Raw genomic sequence first — 18811 nt, 5'->3', positions numbered from 1 at the left:
ATTAAAATTATGAAACTTTACATCTCACCTCTGATACTGATTTTAATTACAATTTTGAAGTAGCACCTGCTACAGCTTGAGTTCCCTTGAAGCTAAGAGCCAATTTGTAGTTTCTTGTGATCCCTTCACTGTCAATTATTGCCCTCCTAATGCATTTTACTTTGAAGAAAAACACTGTTTCATGCAGTAAGATCTACTTGTAATTTGCAATGTGCTTGGCACTGTGATTACCAGTTTATATGCAGCAGCTCTGCTCATCCTCACAACAATGCTATGATGGAGAATGTTATAGACAGGTAGAGTGTCACTGACCTTAATATACTTGTCCAAGGTCACTGAGCTACTTCCCATTACTAACAGCACACAGTATATCTTGAAACTTTTATCAAGAGGGCCGCAAATGGGACCACACCTGCCAGAGAATATGGATTCATCCCACCCTGACTACTTCCCATTTAATCTAAGCACATTTATTTTTCTCTATTCACCTTAATCTGACCATCTGCCTTGGCCTTTTAAAAAATAATTGTTCTCATGTTTATGAACACTGGTCTTCTATTTGTTTTACATGAGGAGAAAGATGTCTATATGAATCTTCTGAGTAAAGATTCTGCTTTAGCGAAACTGTAGTATGAATGACAGATGGCGGGTGCCCTTGGAGCAGCCCCTGCAGCAGAGGCGTGCAGACTCGAGCTTCCCCCGCCCTCCCTGAGTCCCCGAGCTGCCTGGGACCCCCACCCCGGCCTCGATGGTGCTTTGCTGTCCAGCCCCAGCCCTGCCGCCTGGCCCCAGGCCTGGCTGCAGACGCTCCCGCCTGGAGCTGCACTGTGCCAGGAGCCACCCAGCGGCCACTTGCCTTTCCCTTCCTGGAGCGCATTCCAGACCCCCCTACCCCCACTTCTGCATCACCAACTCGCTGATCACCATATTGGTGGAGCTGGAGGAGGCCCTGCTGCCCATAGGCGCTGAGCAGGCAAAGAGGGCCGTGAGTGAAGGTGGTGGCAGCGGCAGACAGGGGCAGCGACAAGGCCTCCGGTGGCCTTGAAGCGCAAGAGCAGCCGGGCAAGTCCGGCGGGCTGGTGGTGGAGACCATCAGCAGGCTAGGCGCATGGTGGCTCATGGCTGGCGCGCATCTACGTGGAGGCCAGGAAGGTGGCGGGTTTGACCAGCAGAAATGGAGCGCACCTAACTCAAGTACTGGGAGCTCATGCTGGTGCAGAACTACACACTGCTGCAGGTCAAGGGCACAGGTGCCAATAGCTCCTTCAAGTTCAACTGCGAGAAGCTGGAGGCCTGTGAGCGTCGCGCCCCACCCCTGCGCCTGACACGCATAAGTCCAAGAAGTTGGCACAAGCCCAAGAAGCTGGCGGCGCAGTGCAGCATGGACTCCTGACTCACCAAAGGTGCCATGGCTGATGAGTGCCTGCCCCCAAGGCTGCGCTTCCAAGGACAAGGGCAGTAGGTGGTGGTGGTGGGGAGTAAGAAGGTGAAGAATGCAGCCAAGTCCAGCGGCCCCAAGGTGCCCAAGCACCACAAGTGTGAGCCCCTGCCCCAGAGTGTCCAAGGTTGAGGGGGACCATCCTGGGGGGCCTGGCCTCCCTTCCCTCATGAGCCATGGGGAGATTTTTGAAACAGCCTGGGTGATTACCTGATTGGCTCTCCCCTTTGGCAAAGGCCATCACCATGTTTACGGCCCCACCTGGATGCCAATGGGCTGGGCCCCAGTTAGCAGGCTCGCAAAGGCAGCCGGCCCGCTCCTTCTTGCTGCCTCTGGACTCTCCACAATTGCTCTCGCACTCCTATCCACCCACAGGCCTCTGGGAAGCCCAATAAACGATTGTTGACTTTGAAAAAACAAGAATTCTAGTTTAGACAGAAGGATTTAGAATTAGAACTTGGTGGCACATGCCTGTAATCTCGGCAGCTCTGTAGGCTGAGATAAGAGGATCTCAAATTCAAAGTCAGCCTCAGTGATGGTGAGGTGCTAAGATACTCAGTGAGACCTTGTCTCTACATAAAATATAAAATAAGGCTGGGTATGTGGCTCTGTGGCTGAATGCACATGATTTCAATCCCTGGTACACAACCCCCTCCCCCGAAAAAAAGAGATATAGAAATGTGTATCTTCTTTTTGCAACTAACCTTTGAAAAGTTTTTGGTGTTAAAAATTAACCAATGTGCTGACATTTTTATATGTTTCCTATTTTATTACCAATGAGATGCTATCACCTATAAGACACTTAGAACATTCTTATTCTATGTACCACACAGAAGAAAAATTTCTATGTGGTTACAACATGCCAATTTTAAGATTCCATTCATCTCAAACGTGCATCTTAAAAATCAATGAAATGCCTTAATTATTTACCAGAATTGTATGGTAAATTATTTGGTTTCCTTCTAGTTAACTCTTATGTCTCTCAAATGTAAAACTCCATAAAGGCATGAATGTTTTGTCCATTTGACAACATATCTTCCATGCTTAGAAATTGGAACATTTTCAATATCTATGTAATTTGTTGACATGAAGTTTAGTTCTTTTTTCAAGGTTTAGTGCTTTAAAATGAAAATTGGATGAGGAAGGATTTCTTCTACTGTGTACACTTCAGAACGCATATAATTTCTACAATAACAAAACAAGAAGTCTCATTGATCAGGTGGATAAATAAAAGGAAGAATCTTAAAAAGATGCTAAAAGCCAGAGTTTGGTGTCTAAACCACAGCTGAGAGGGAGATGATTTCCCATCAATTTCACTGTTGGTGTCAGTTTAAAAAGGTTTCTGGGGCATATCCTGGTTTTCAGGCATCTCTGACATAGCTCAGGTGGTGCTGGGGTGTGCACATGTGGTCCCCAAAGAGAAATACCGTGGAGTCTCCCAGCCCTATCTTAATGGCCCAGAAAGCAGTGAACAGTCACTGATCTCCAGTGAACATTAGCTTTTTCCTCCTTTTGGTGATGACAATTTCCTACTTTGAGGGGTCAATGATTACCAGTTAGATTTGCTTCACACAGCCCACTGAGACCATGGGACAAGCCGTCACTGGGGTCTTCACTGCTGTATCTGCAGCTTTCAGGCCTCTGATCCACACCACCTGTCATCCAGCCTCAAGCTTGACTTTGGCTCTTCTGAGATTGCATATTTCTATGAACAAGTGCTTTGTGCTATCTCTTTCTTTCTCACCTCCCCTAGTCCTTCACCTACTTTATCCTCCCTCTTTCTCGCCCATCCTCACATCAATTCTGATTCTTTGGAGAACTCTAACTCATGTGTGCACCACCACGCACATACACATACACAAAATCTGCATGATAAGGCCCTAAGGATTCAGGGAAATTCACTGTCTCTTGTCCTGAAACTTAATTTATGCTTAAGCTCTATGGTTTGCTGGTAGTTTTGAGTCCCTGTGAAGTCCCATACTAAAACACAGGGCATCTAATGTAATGATTTTGTTGGTAAGATAAGTCAGTTCCAGGACACATGCAAATAGATAGGGAGGAAGAAGGTGCAAGCCCCAAAGCAAGAGACATCTGCATCAACATCTGAAGCAGCATGATGGGGGCCACTGATGAAAAGATGCACTTTATGCATATAAATATAGAAAATAAATATTAAATATATAAAGATATATTTTTGTATAAATGTGTAAATAAAATGATAAAATTACCATAAATATACAGTATATAAATGGATATGTATTTATTATATAGGTCTATATACACACATGCATATACATACATGCACATGCACATGTATGCCTGCATACATACGTATATATGGTTATTAGACCAGATTTTGCTTGGTTCCAAGGAAACATAAATTTTAAAAAAACAAGCAAAACTATTAACTTACTGGAATGTTACAAGATTGGGTTGTGGAAAGACTGGAGGCAAAGAAAGGAAGGCTGTGGAACCTTAATGGTACTGATGAAAAGAGTCAACTCTGCACCTAAGCTGGGGTTCTGTGCCCTCAGTTAGTGAGAGTTCAGTGTCTCTGACTGGTCAGCTGTGGCACTGTGGATACACCCCTGAATCAGGATGCAGCCAGGAGTAGGACAGGAAAAAGACATGGAGAAGCAGGCACCATGATTAACCCTGGCAGAGCAGTACAGGGAATGTTCCACAAGCAAAATCTGTGGCTTGTCTTCTGAAAGTAGAAAAGATAATTCCTGAATAGGCCAAAGAAATAGCTATTTATTATGATACTAGCTTCCACCTGGTGATTTCCTTACATCATTTCTTGGGAAAATTATATAGGTGTATTTTTCTGAATCCCACATTCTAAGAAATTGAGCTTAGGAAGTGAGAGAAATAGGAAAAAGGATTAGAGTTTTACACTGAGAAGAAAAGAGCACCATTCCACAGAAAGATGCTGCTCCTCAAAGGGACCCAGTGGTGCAGAAAAAAGAGACAGCAGGGGTGCCAACATTCAGAACTGAAGGTCAGTGTCCTGGCTCCAGCCAGGGCAGGAGAGAAAGGGCCACCAAGATCGCTCTCTTTGGGGTTCTGGGGAGCTATGACCACATGACAAACACATGTCCTTGGCCCTGTTTGCTGCTAAGGGTGACATCTTACAAATTCAGCACTGTGCTAATCACACACCATTCTTTTCTCCACTCTATGATGTTGCTCCAAGAAATAACAGGCTCTGAAGCAAAACAAGCCCTTCTCTGGCATTTCTAGATGGGGTTTTGTGCAGAGCTAGTCTTGCCAAAATATTAGACCTTATATTAGTTAAAAACCACCCAGCAAAACCTGCAGGTGTGTGTCTATGTTTGTATGTTCAACCAAGGTTACAGCTCTCTGAATAGTACCAAACATACATATATATATCGTACTAATTACAAAATTTTATTGTCTCTCTCATAATATGTTAAGCACATAAAAATGTCAGAAAAATTTTAACAGCAATTCATGATTTAGGTAGTTATTTGTGTGTGGGGGGTTCAATTCTGGTCTTTTGTTTCTAAATCCCTAAAATCAATATCAGTCTGGAATGTGAAAACCAACAATCACAGGAAGTGGCATCATTCAGAGAGCAGAGATGGAGATTCAGAGTAACCTTCCCAAGATGGGACTTGTCTTCCTCATTCAGTGCAGGAGACTCTAAGAAAGGAAGACAAGGAAGGCAGGGGAGTTTTGGCAGGGAGGAGGGAGACAGAGACACTGTGTGTTTGTGTGAGGCAGAGCTGTAAGAAAGAAAGGAAGGAGGGAAGGAAGAAAGAAAAGAGGAAAAGAAGAAAGGAAGGAAGGAAGGAAGGAAGGAAGGAAGGAAGGAAGAAGGGAAGGAATGAAAGAAGGAAGGAATGAGAAGGACATGAACTCTCTCCAGGGAACAAGGAGACCCTTTATAAATTCAACATTTGTGTGAGTTGAGTCTTGGGACTACATAACTCCCCTAACTTAGCTCTCCATTTTTAATGTAAGAATTGTGTATATTAAATAAAAATAGGCCTTGGAGACTACATTTAAAATATGCTAGAAAATTAATCTTATAGACAACATTATATTCTTAGTAGGAGATATTACCCACCATATTACTGTCCTGGATAAGACAGGAGTATTAAGAATTATTACACCATACAAGGCATTTTCCCTGAAATATGACATTGTTATGCACTGGTCCATTCAATTAGTATGTATAGTCCCAAACAGTGAGTTGTGGTTAAATGGTATGTAATAGGCAAAGTGCCTGCTTTTCATATGACTACTTTGATGTTTTACCACAGACAAAACTTAACTGAAAACATGCAGTATAGAACATAGGCTTAAAACATCAGTTTTCAATTAAGAATACATCCTAGAAGATTTTCTTAAAATATAAATCTATGAATGCTAAACTCTTATTTGGCCATTCATCTTCTCTCCTTGGGTATTTCATATAATATTCAAGGAACATACAGTCTTAAACATTGTGCTTTCATGTTGACCATCTTGAATGTCAAGATAAGATTCAACATATTTTAACTTTATGAACCATAAAAATTCATTGACCGTCAACTGTGTGAAAACTGTAAGGCTAGACTCTGGGATGAGGAGTTCGTTAAGCCACTGTGCATTTTCTAGCTCGCATGGTAATTGCTCTTAAATTTAGAAACTGTGTGATTACCAAGAATTTCTAAAAAATATTCTATAATTAGAAAGAGGCAAATAGCTGCAAATTAGTCATATAAGCATATATTACATTAATACATCTGAATAAATTAAGCATGTGTGATCACAAAACAAAAACAAGGACCTAAAACTCCTCACACAGCTATGAAAAGTGCTGTAATTACAAAGCAGAATAATTTTCTTTTAGGTCCAAAGCATGTGGTTTCAAAGTCCTGTAGCTAATAAATATCTGTATGTTCTTTATTCCAAATTTATTGCTGTGCATGCATTATTATAGTTTGTTTGAAGGATTATGCTTTGATCTAATGTTTAATTTCAAACAACTGTCTTAAAATTACTAAGAATTTTTCTTGTAACATTCATCACTAATTGTATTAGTACCATAGTTATATGGTGAATTTTGAGCCTGCAGGAGTTTATTTAAAATTCAAAAATTCTGTGTCACTGAAAAGATAGAAGATATATTAGCTGACCTCATTGTCTAGGAAATAGGAATATTTGAAAGAAATTATTTTCAGGTATTTGGTCATTTGAGGTACTGATCTGTGTATAATAAGTAAAATTTAATTGTATTTGCAGATTTATGGAACTATGCTTCAAATAAATGTGCCTTGAGAGAGAATATTAGTGTATTTAGCTTCTACATCTATGTCTAAAAAATTTACATAATATCATAAAAATTACATGATTTGTTTATAAATACTAGTCAATGTATCTTTCTAGTATTTTGCAGAGATTCATGAATTTGGTATTTTTGCTTCAAATATATTTTGTCAAAAATAAACAGAACTTGGTCATAAAGCTTCTTCTAGACCTTTGACCAAGTCTTGCTTTATTCCTCTTAGTTTATGTACCTTCTTACCTGAGGTATCTTCTTTTCCCACGTGAAATTAAGGATAAAGTGTGCTGCCAAGTATTCTGCTCTTTGGAAAGAGTTGTTTGTTTGTTTTTTTTAATTTTTCAAGGCTAAGCCTGAAAGATACTGTGCAGTGTTGTCATTTTATTTCAGTTTACTTCTAAATAAAGCTAACTCATACTTATTTTTAGTAAAATTTTGATAAATGTTGGCAAATTTCCTCTTCTGATTCAAAAAGGGACCTTTTTCCAAAGGAAAATAAATAGGTATTGTATCAATTCTTTGCTCTGAAATTGATTTGTGTTTTCTGAGAAAGAGTACAACATCAGTGACTATTTTCTTGTTTAGTTATTTGCTTAGGTGTTGGTCACACTCTAAAAGTGTGACCTCAGGGGAAATGCCAAGAAAGATAGAGTAAAATAAGTAGAAGCCATCAATTGACTATACTTTTGTAACTTCAGTAAGGTTTTTGAAGTACTATATGACTTGCGTATATCTCTGGCTTCCATTTAAAATCACTAATGATAGATTATAGATGATAAATACAGAATAACCTCATGATTTAATGGAAACTAGTATTCAACCTGGTATTCTAAATGAATCAGACTGTCCTTTAATGATACATAAAAATAGATTTTTATAAATGATACAATTCTAAAAAGCTGTTTTCTGTGCCTCATTTCAAAGAGAGTTACTCAATATAGAAGAAAAATAAAACAAAGGAAGCAGAGTTTGTGGACAGAAACAGTGGCTCTAACTACAGTGCTCTAAAAATTTATGCTGATTCTGCAGTAGATCTTGAAAATAGTTTTGTTAACACACCTCAGTTCGACCTTTAGAATGATGGTTTAATAGAAATATTAGCTAGTGAATAGTCAAGTGATTGAATGTAGCAAAAGTTAAAAGATTCTAGTGATCTATTTTCCTCATCACACACACAAAAAATGAGTATTAGAAAATACAGAAAAAACGAAGTGATGAAAAAGGAAGAAAAAACTCACTAAACACAAATAATGGAAAGTCAAATTCTGCATATGAAACAAAATTAATTTTGCAGTTTTTATAATATTTGATGGGATAGAAGAAAGTAGTATTTATTTTTCTTGATGGGAAGAACATCCCTCCATAAGCAGCATTCATGTCCTGATATTGGATGTCAGACAGGTTAATAAGTTAGAGAAATAAATCATTCTTACTTCTGGTGTGTGTTTTGTAATGGGAACTATTTTAAAAGCAAATTTGTGATAATTCTTACTTGTTTTTAAACTTCATAAATTTTGTGTAAACAAAGAATACAACACATAATTATTTTTAAAAGAGAATAATTAACTGATGAAGCATGAACACAGGGACTTGTAACTATTAAAAAAATAGAGAGGGGTGTGGTGGTCTTTATAGATGCTGATACTCAAAAATAATAAAGAGTCCAATGTAGATTAAGCAGGAAATTACAGAACACATATCGTTATGACTACATAAATGATAATCAATTAAACACCAAAGCCTTTTAATATTTGACTCATTAGGCCTAAAGAGAAAGAAGTGGTCCTGTAAGCTAAATTGGTTTTCCTCTCTCTCTTCTTGCAATTGGAAAAAATAATGGGAACACCTAATACATTGTGAAGGGTCTTCTATGTATATATTTCAAAATTATGGTCAATATCATACAACTAGTAGTAGGTATGGCTACATTTAGTTTCCTTTTAGAACTTTTCATAGTTGGAGATAGAGTGGAGGCTGCTGATTTGGGTGTAAATTTTGGAAACTACTGTTTTATATAGCCGTGGGGATTGAACCCAGGGATGCTTTATCATTCATATATATTCAAAATTCTTTGATATTTTACTTTGAGACCTGGTCTCAGTTACCAAGGCTGGGCTTGAAGTTGGGATCCTTCTGCCTCACACTCCATGATTTTTGAGATTTCAGGTATGTACCACCACATCAGGCCAGGACACTACCTTTTATTTTTTTACATGAATCTAATAATCAAAACTATTTTAAATATTCCTGCCTTTTCTTTGATGTAAAATATTCAATACTACCTATCCAAATTGATTTTCACCATCACATTCTTTTTTTCAAAAGGCCAACCTTTATGTTGTGTAGTTATACATTTTTTGACCCTAAAAAGATATACTCAATAGATTGTATTCTGAGTTAGCAATTCAATTTTATATGTGTTTTAGAAAAAAAAAATTGCCATAAATTGTTCTGGTCATGCTCTTTATAGAAGTACCTTCCCCTTAGTCATCATCAAAAGAAAATAGGATGAAATTTAGTAAAGTCAAAAGCTAAGATACAACAGTTGGCTAGTTGTTTCAACCAGATGTTTATGATTTGATTGTTTCTCTTTTAAATTTCTTATTCTGATTGCTCTGATGGCTTTTCCTATGATATTAAATAGTCAGCTCAATTTAAAAGCACTATTTTATGTGAAAATTAGATTCTAAGGGAAACAAATATCTGAAACAAATTAATATTACTCAATGTTTCTCATGATTCCTCTTACCATCCTGGTATTGCAATTCATAGAGCTTTATGTGACTTCCATTCCTCACTATATTTCACTAATCAGCACATGCAGAAATAATTTCTCAACAAATTTATATTAAATAAGTAGCAATTTAGAGAAAATCAGATATAGTTCACACCGGTGAAATTAAAACAATATATGTGGCACTTTGCCAAAGAATACTTGGCATATTCAAATAATAAAATGAAAAATTATTGATTTCCTTTATGTGATAGGACACAGTTTATTGCCGTGTTGTTTAAAAAATATTGACAGTTTCCTTATGAAAAAATAGATGTTATTTTTTAACATGGATTTTACTTGAATTTTTTTTTAATTTTACCCATTTATCTTGAACACTGAGAAGGTATTTGCTGCGGTCAAACACAGTGAGATACTGATCAATCAATTGTATTTTCAACTAATGTTGTAAAATGCATCTCTGAAACATTTTAAATTGTTTTCATTTTATATAACAGCATCATGCACACTCAGCACAAGAAAAGGTTTGTCATTAATTTTGGTATTAATACTGGGTTAGGTACATTGAAAAGATGTTGAGAAAATTACATCTATAATGGTGGAATCTCCCAATTCTTTGTTTTCATTTTTCCTTTGGTGCTTCTTCTATTGATATTAGTATGTTAACTTTAATTTGAATTGTCCATACAGTTTCTTAAATCATAAGACCCTTAGAATTGAGGAAATCACATATAGAATGTTTATTCCCCAAACTGATATAAGATTCAATGAAAGACTTCAGCATTATTAATGTACATTTTTTCAAAATTTCATTAAGTAACAATGTGAGATACAGTATTAAAATTTTAACAATGCACCCTAAGCAAGTATGTAGTGTTCCAATTATTCATTTACTGAACTTCATTCATTCATATTATAATAGTTGATAAAAAACCACACATCAGAGTGTCTGTTTTTGAAAAAAATTGCTTGGTGAATTTCTAACAATGCAGCATGCAATTTTTATTTATTATTGGTTCATCATACCCACATTTTACCCACATAGTAAGATTGTTATAATATTCAATAAGTTATAGCTAAAAATATGAAAAACCACATACCATAATTTACAAATTGTATAAATGCTCTTATTATTTCTTCATCCTTCCCAGAAATATTTATCAGGAATTTACTATATGCTAATTAAAATTTAGTTTATCCTAATTATTTCAGATATTTCAAAAAAAAACTACAAGACCTCATTTGAAAAGGGTAATATAGACCTCAGAAGTAACTACTGTTTCTCTAGTAAATAATGTGTATAGAAATCTGCTAAGGTTTTGGGGTATGCAAATATATTTGGGATGCATCAGAGAGTGCATATGAAAAAAAAATATTATTTATCATGTTATGTAAGTGAATGAAATATCATACCAAAAGGTTAAAAAATTAACTTTGGGGAAAAAAAGCAGAAGGATACACTAGTATTTGAAATAAGGTAATAATAATTTTTACTATAATTAGTTGTTCCTGGGTCTCATTTCACTCTTTTCTTAAATTATCTATTCATTTTTTTTAATTACCCCTATAGATGTTATTGGAAAATATTGGCATTCAGTGAATAATGCCACCAATTTTCTGCTCTGCAATATTAAAGAACTATTTCAGATTTATTGCAATGAATAGTTTTATTTAAAGGTAACAGTAGGTTTTCAATGTAGAAATTACTAAAATAAATTTGGGTGTTCTCAAAAAGTATATAACAACCATATTTGATGAACTTTGTGTCATAGTGTATAAGAAAAGTTGCTTCCCTACCCCAAACCAGACATCATTGGAATAACCTTGTGTAGTATCAGCATGTACAAGTTTAGATGAGGACTTTTGATTCTTTCTTATTTTACTTCCCACCTACATCATGGCTTATTTTTTATAAGCAAATTTCTATGCTTGTTAAACCTCTCACATATCTCAGAATTCACTAGGAGGGATCCATGACAATCTAGAAACAAACATGTGAGATAGTGTATATATTAATATATGAAGAAGTTCAAGAAAATATTGATCTGCTCAATAGATGGTGCAGAAACTATAAAGAAAGCTAAAAATTGAAATTGAAATATAATACTCACAATAATTAATAAGAATCATGTAGTCTTTGGAAGCAGATTTTTTAAGTAGGAAGCTCTTGAGACTGATGTCCACTGCATCTTTTATATGAATATTTGCTCTCTTTTTGAGGGCCACCAGATTTTATCCAGTACACTTTTGACTTAATATAGCATATTCAGAAAGCCCACCATTCTCTTCATAAACCTACGCATGGTATATTATACATACATTGAGTTTTTGCACAGACTTTTACCTTCTTTTAATATATCTAGCCCTTAGTCTTGTCACATTCAAATTTATTCAGTCTTCATTAAGTAGTGTAATTAAATTCCCTTTTGTCCTTAAAATAAAATCTCCCCCTAAAATAATTTCTATATTCTAAATCATTTTATTGTAGTATCTAGAATATTTATAAGTACTAACAAATGACATTCTATGTCTCATTTTACTATTGTCTTTCTCATATTACTTCCATTATTAATTGAGCATGTTCCCCAAATGTTCATGTGTTGGGAACTTACTTTCCAAAGGGAGAGAGTTGGGGAATAGTAGAATGTTTAAGAAGTGAAATCTAGTAGATTGTGGTTAGATCATTGGGGGAGATGCCCTTGGAAAGGGTTAATGAAATTTTAATGGGACACAAGATAGTACCTATTAAAGCAGATTAATAAAAAAGAGCAAGTCTTCTTACTGGATTTCTCTAACTTCTTTCTTTTCATGTTCTCTATACCACTCAAATGAGCCCTCACCATAATGCCATCTCATGTGTAATGCAGGTGAAGGGGCTTTCACAGGAACTGAGAAGATTCTGGTACAATGCACTTAAATCTTCAGAACTATATACTCCAAAAATATTTTTAAGTTAATTAATTTATATATTTATTTATTTATTAGTTGTAGTTGAAAAAAATAACTTTATTTTATTTATTTATATATTTTTATGTGGTGCTGAGGATTGAACCCAGCTCCTTGCATGTGCTAGGTGACCACTCTAGCACGGAGCAAAAACTCTAGCCCCTCAGAAAATAATTTTATGCATTTATATCTCTTTTTATACATTGGTCTGTTTCTGATATTTTTCTATAGCATTATAAAACAGACTAAAAAAAATGATTTTGAGTCTAAGGCCTCTTACTATGAGAGTGAGTAGAACATCTAAGGCTACATTTTAAAAGTGCTGGTATAGTTTAGATGCAAATGGCTTAGCATTTATGATTCTTACTTTTTTTTTAATTTTTCAAACGTGATATCTTGTATTTCTTATATTCCTCACGGTGCTTAGGTAAATGTATTGCCATTTACTTTGGGACTCAACTATGTGGAATTGATTCTGTTTAGAAAAGCAAAAGCAAAAGTGGCTCCTTAAAATATAGCAAAGACTCTATGAGAATGCTTTGATTTTTAATGGGAAGAATTGCTACTGATCATAGAGGAAATTTAAATACATGGCTACATTTTGATGATACCCATTAATCAGAAATGATCTCAAATGACTAGATCAAAATTCAGCCTCAGCAACTAAGTGTGGTTTCAAGCAACTTAGCAAAACAGTCTCAAAATTTGAAAAAGTAGAGAGAGGGCTTAGGACTGTGGCTCAGTGTTTAAAAATCCCTAAATGTAAACTGAAATACAAAAAAAAAAAAAAATACAGTTTGAAATGTTACAATTTAGTGTTAATCATAAAAAATAGATTTCATATAATTATTTTCTTCAGTATTCAAAAATGAAAATAGTAATTTTTGATTTAGAAAACAAAAATTACATGCTTTTAAAGATGAGGTTTCTGCACTATGCATGTATGATATTTATGACTGATATTTCTACCAAATAACTTGATAATGCTTAAAAAATTTAAACAAAAGTTAAAGACAACTACTTATTTTCTATATTTAAATCAGTAATGTCTTTTACTGATCCTCATATACATCAAGGTGCAATGTATACATAATGACTTTACTATACTCTCACATTTGTCAAAGTGTTTATTATAAATTATTCATTTTTATATAAGGCATACATTTTGGACAAAATCTGTTCAATGTTCACTACTGGTATGAGTTTTCAGATGTTCAATAAATTTAAAATTTGAATAAGTTTTCAAAATATTATTTAACTTTTTAGGGTTTCTGGGCATAATGAATTCTCAAAAAATCAGTCGTGTTTAAGAAATATTTAGTTATGACATGTAATTTTTTTTCCATTTGTATTCTCTTTAACCAGTATTGAATGCTGAGTATTGGTGAATATATTTTGGGGCCATTGTCACATTGTCAATTTTCACATTTCCAAACTTTGTCTCTTCTATGATTATTGTGGTGAGTATTAGATTTCGACTCTTTCTTAGAGGAATGGTACGATGGTCTCATTTGTAAGGCTTCTCTCCAGTGTGTTTTCTCTGATATCTAGTAATGTATGATATATAATTTAAAAAGTTGCTACATTCTCTATATTTATGTGTTCTTTCTAGAATAAATAGCTGAGTGGTGAAAAAGAATTGATTTCTTATTAAAAGCTTTGATACATTGTTTTCATTTGTATGGGTCCTTTTCTGCATAAATTCTGTTGTTAATGAGGGTTAGTTTTTCTTTAAAAGTATTGTCACTTTATATACATTTCACATTCACCAGGGTGTCTTCTGCTGTAGTGAATAAAGTTTTATTTTTTATTAAAAGTTTTGCCACTTATGCACATTTGTACGGCTATTCTCCAGTGTGAATTCTGCTGTGGTGAATAAGGCCTGTTTTATGGCTAAAAGCTTTGCCACATTCCTTATATTTGTAGGGATTTTCTCCAGTGTGAATTATGTTGTGGAAAATTAAGGTTTATATTTGAGTAAAACCTTTGTCACATACTTTTCATTTGTGATGCATCTCTCTAGTGTGAGTTCTGCTGTGGCAAATAAAATGTGATTTTCGACTGAAAGCTTTGCTGCATTCTTTACATTTGTAGAGCTTCTCTCCAGTGTGAGTTCTGCTGTGGCAAATAAGGTGTGATTTTAGACTGAAAGCTTTGCCACATTCTTTGCATTTGTAGGGCTTCTCTCCAGTGTGTGTTCTGGTGTGGTAAACAAGGTCTGTTTTTTGACTGAAAGCTTTTCCACATTTTTTACATTTGCAGGGCTTCTCTCCAGTGTGAGTTCTTCTATGGCCAATAAGGTGTGATTTTTGACTGAAAGCTTTACCACAATCTTTACATATGTATGGCTTCTCTCCAGTATGTGTTTGGCTGTGGCAAATAAGGTATATTTTTTGACTGAAAGCTTTGCTACATTCTTTACATTTGTGGGGCTTCTCTCCAGTGTGAGTTCTTTTGTGGCCAATAAGATGTGAATTTTTACTGAAAGCTTTGCCACATTCTTTGCATTTGTAGGGCTTCTCACTAGTGTGAGTTCTTCTGTGGCGAATAAGGTCTATCTTTTGACTAAAAGCTTTGCCACATTCTTTACATTTGTAGGGCTTTTCTCCAGTGTGGGTTCTTCTGTGGTAAATAAGACATATTATTTTACTCAAAGCTTTGCACATTGTTTATATTTGTATGGCTTCTCTCCAGTATAAATTCTCTGGTGGTGCACAGTTCTGAATTATTATATGATTTCTAGTGTTCATGCTCACTTGAAGTTTTCCATATTTTCTTTTGTTGTAAATAGTCAATATTACAACCTCTATATTTTCCACATATCACTTTGTAAAATATATGTTTTATGCCCTTCTCTGGTGAATATTCTTGGGTATCTTGAGAATTTAGGGCTAAAATAAACAAACTTAAAAAAAAAAACACAATACCTACTAGAATGGGATAAATATACTTTGCATACACAACATGAAATTAAGGTAAAATAAGTACATCAGGAGTGTAGCAGAGTAGTACTTTCAAAGTCATCATAAATTCAAAAATATATCAGTTCAATAAATATGTACAGACACAGGGGCTGGGGATGTGGCTCAAGTGGTAGCATGCTTTCCGGGCATGCATGTGGCCCGGGTTTGATCCTCAGCACCACATACAAACAAAGATGTTGTGTCTACAGAAAACTAAAAAAATAAATATTAAAAAATTCTCTCTCTCTCTCTCTCTCTCTCTCTCTCTCTCTCTCTCTCTTTCTCTCTCTTTAAAAAAATACATAGATAATTACCTTGAAAATATTACCAAAATTATTCTAGAGACCACAGTATCTAAGAGGAGTACACCATTAAGAAGAGAAATATAATAAAGAGAAGGAAAGTATGTTACTTTTATCATCCACAGCCTGTTGTCCTTCATAAGATAGCATTACGTATTTAGGAAATATCTACCAGCTACTTTCACTCTCAGTAGAATAAGAGAAATGTAAAACATATACAAACTTTTGTGGCTTTTTCAAAGAGTGTTCAAAAACTGATTTTTGTCTACGATGACATAGAGATTTAAAAATAAGCAGTAGATTTTGAGTTATAATACCACAAATAGTGAACAAGGGTAAAGAGACTATGGACTTTTAATAAGAAATATGAACAAAACAATTATTAAGAAATATACACATATATGTCTATTAAATTTTCCATAAAAACATTTTAAAAGACTATAAAAATCTTGTATAGCCTATGCCATAATACTTGGATGAAGTCAACACATGACAATCAAGTAAATAAATTGATTTTTATATTTTTAAAATCCTGTGATATGAAAATTTATTTAATTGTCAAATACAGTTTTATTTATTTACTAAATATATTATGGTATTTTATACTATATATCAAAGGTAAAATGACTAAACAGAATGAATTAACACAATAAATTATTTCTTATACTTATCAGTTTTGTTCTTACAAGGAATTGTATTCCTTCTACTAGTATTTATGAAGAACATAATACACTCACCATTTGGTAAAACAAAACTCTTGACCCTCTTATGCTCAATAAAATAAAAATATGGAGACTTTGACTATAATATCAACCCTACACAAAACACAGTAACTGGTAAGCATAATTTTACTCACCAAATTTTTGACTTCCACATGTCAATCAAATAGTTCTGCAACTTAATCTTTGCCATCCACATTTCACTTAATGCAAATCCTGAATGCATTGCTTAAAACACTTTATAGGACAAAATAATTTCATTACTAAATAATAATATTATACAAGCACACTATTTTTACTCATTTGATCATTGATGGGCACATACATTGAGTCCCTACCTTTAATACTGAAAAAATGTTTGCAATAAACAGAAAAGCAGAGGTATCTCTTCAATTTTTTCATTTAATTGTTTATGGATACATATTTCGTACTGGTGTTTCTGAATCTTTAGGTCATCCAACTTTTAATTTTTCATGTGTGTTTCTTGAGATTAACCCCCCAAATTTGACATTACTGAGCTACAACAAAAGCCTTTTTAAAATTGTTTTAAACATGCTGTTATCACCTTTCTGTGACTTCCCTCAAACATGAAGTACTTTTGAATGGCCTCCCAATTACCAAATATTACAAGGATACAGCACTGTTCTTGCATATTTTTATTTATTTAAAAGTTTTATACTTTTTTTTTCAAAATGGACTGTATAATCTACTGTTGGCTCCTTTAATGAACAATTAAAAAACAGTACAGCAAATATAAACAAAGAGAAACATGGCTTACTCCAAGTAGCAAGATAAGAAAAAAATAAACATTAAAAACTGAACATTAGGATACTGACAGTTATGAATTACTCAAAGAACACTAAATAACTATTTAAAGAAAGTTTAAAGAATAAAATTGTGACAAAAAATATTAATATATTTAGGCACAAATTGTGTATGTGAATAATTCTTTAAGAATAAATGACAGGGGGATTCCTAGTGTGCAAAGCTAAAATTCTACCAATATGAGAGAGGCTTATCAAGCATGACCAAGGTTAATAAAAGTCTAAACAACTTGTGAAATACTGTAAAAATTAAAAACCTATAGAATATATAAAGGGTATCTCTCTCTCTCTCTCTCTCTCTCTCTCTCTCTCTCTATATATATATATATATATATATATATATATATATATATATATATATATATATATATGTAAAGGGAAGTGTGAAAAGAATCTAAGCATGCCACAATAAAAATCTATGATCCAGAAATTAAATAATTAATCAAAATAGAAAAAATATGAAATATAGAAAACAACTTACAAAGTAGAATTATGATGAGCTATTCACTTCAAAATATTTATGATCATCAATGCATTATTGCAAGTCACAAAACAAAAGAATTGAATCTTAAAAAAAAAAAAAACTGCCAAGTCAGTTCTAGCAGAGAGCATGAAAAGAAACCAAGCATGATCTGCTCCTAGAAGCCCTATTTACTTAAAGATGGATAATGCCCCTGCCTTTACATCTCATTCTTTTGCACAATATTTAATCAATAAGATATAGTTTTAAATAGTGAAATTTCTCATAATCATTTTGGACAAGTTTTGTTGATTGAGCAAATTGTATCCTAATATTTGCCTTTTAAAATAAAGACAAACAAAGATCTAGCTTCTCTCATATTAATATGCATTAAATATTGCTTTATTTATACTTAATGTGCTCAATATACAACATAAAGTTAATACTCAAAATTGGTCATCTGCATTGAATAGACATTTTATTCTCAAACAGCCATTACCAAAAAATGTATGTAATAATATAAGATTCCACCTGACCAGCATGAGAAGATCCTATGTCTTTGATCACCTGGGGAAAAGCATGGACTGTTAAATTTATGGCAACATGTCCTGTTCGGACTCTAGCTTGATTTATGAAATATAGCAATTATAAATGTACACAAGAGACTTCACATGCTGATTTATAAGTTTCATTTAACCCTGGAAGAGAAGAGTCAATTCAAAGAAGAGAACAATTATTCTCCTCACATGAGGAGAAACATTAAAAGAGGAACACAAGATACTATAATTCCAGTTACATGGGGGAAATAAAACCATTAACAGCCTCAGCTCAAAAGGAGTTGGCTCAAATAGGTTAGAATGTACTCTGGAAAACTTAGTTACTGCTTTGATTGCTACACTCACTCAAAACTCTGTAAATGTTTTGGTCTTCATAATAATGTTACTCTGTTTTTGTACGCCAGCTGTGGGAAATTCAGTACTGTCAGATCCTGGATTTCTACAACCCATTACAATACCTTGACTCACTTGAATGAAATTGTTATATACCCTCAAAAATTTCTAATGGTACTCATTGTTGTCTTAGCAGAATAACTGTGTCCTTATCATCCACATAGTATTTAATAGGTCACCAT

Source organism: Callospermophilus lateralis, unplaced genomic scaffold, assembly GCF_048772815.1.
Source record: "Callospermophilus lateralis isolate mCalLat2 unplaced genomic scaffold, mCalLat2.hap1 Scaffold_52, whole genome shotgun sequence".
Lineage (NCBI taxonomy): Eukaryota > Metazoa > Chordata > Mammalia > Rodentia > Sciuridae > Callospermophilus > Callospermophilus lateralis.
Note: the sequence above shows the minus strand (reverse complement) of the source record.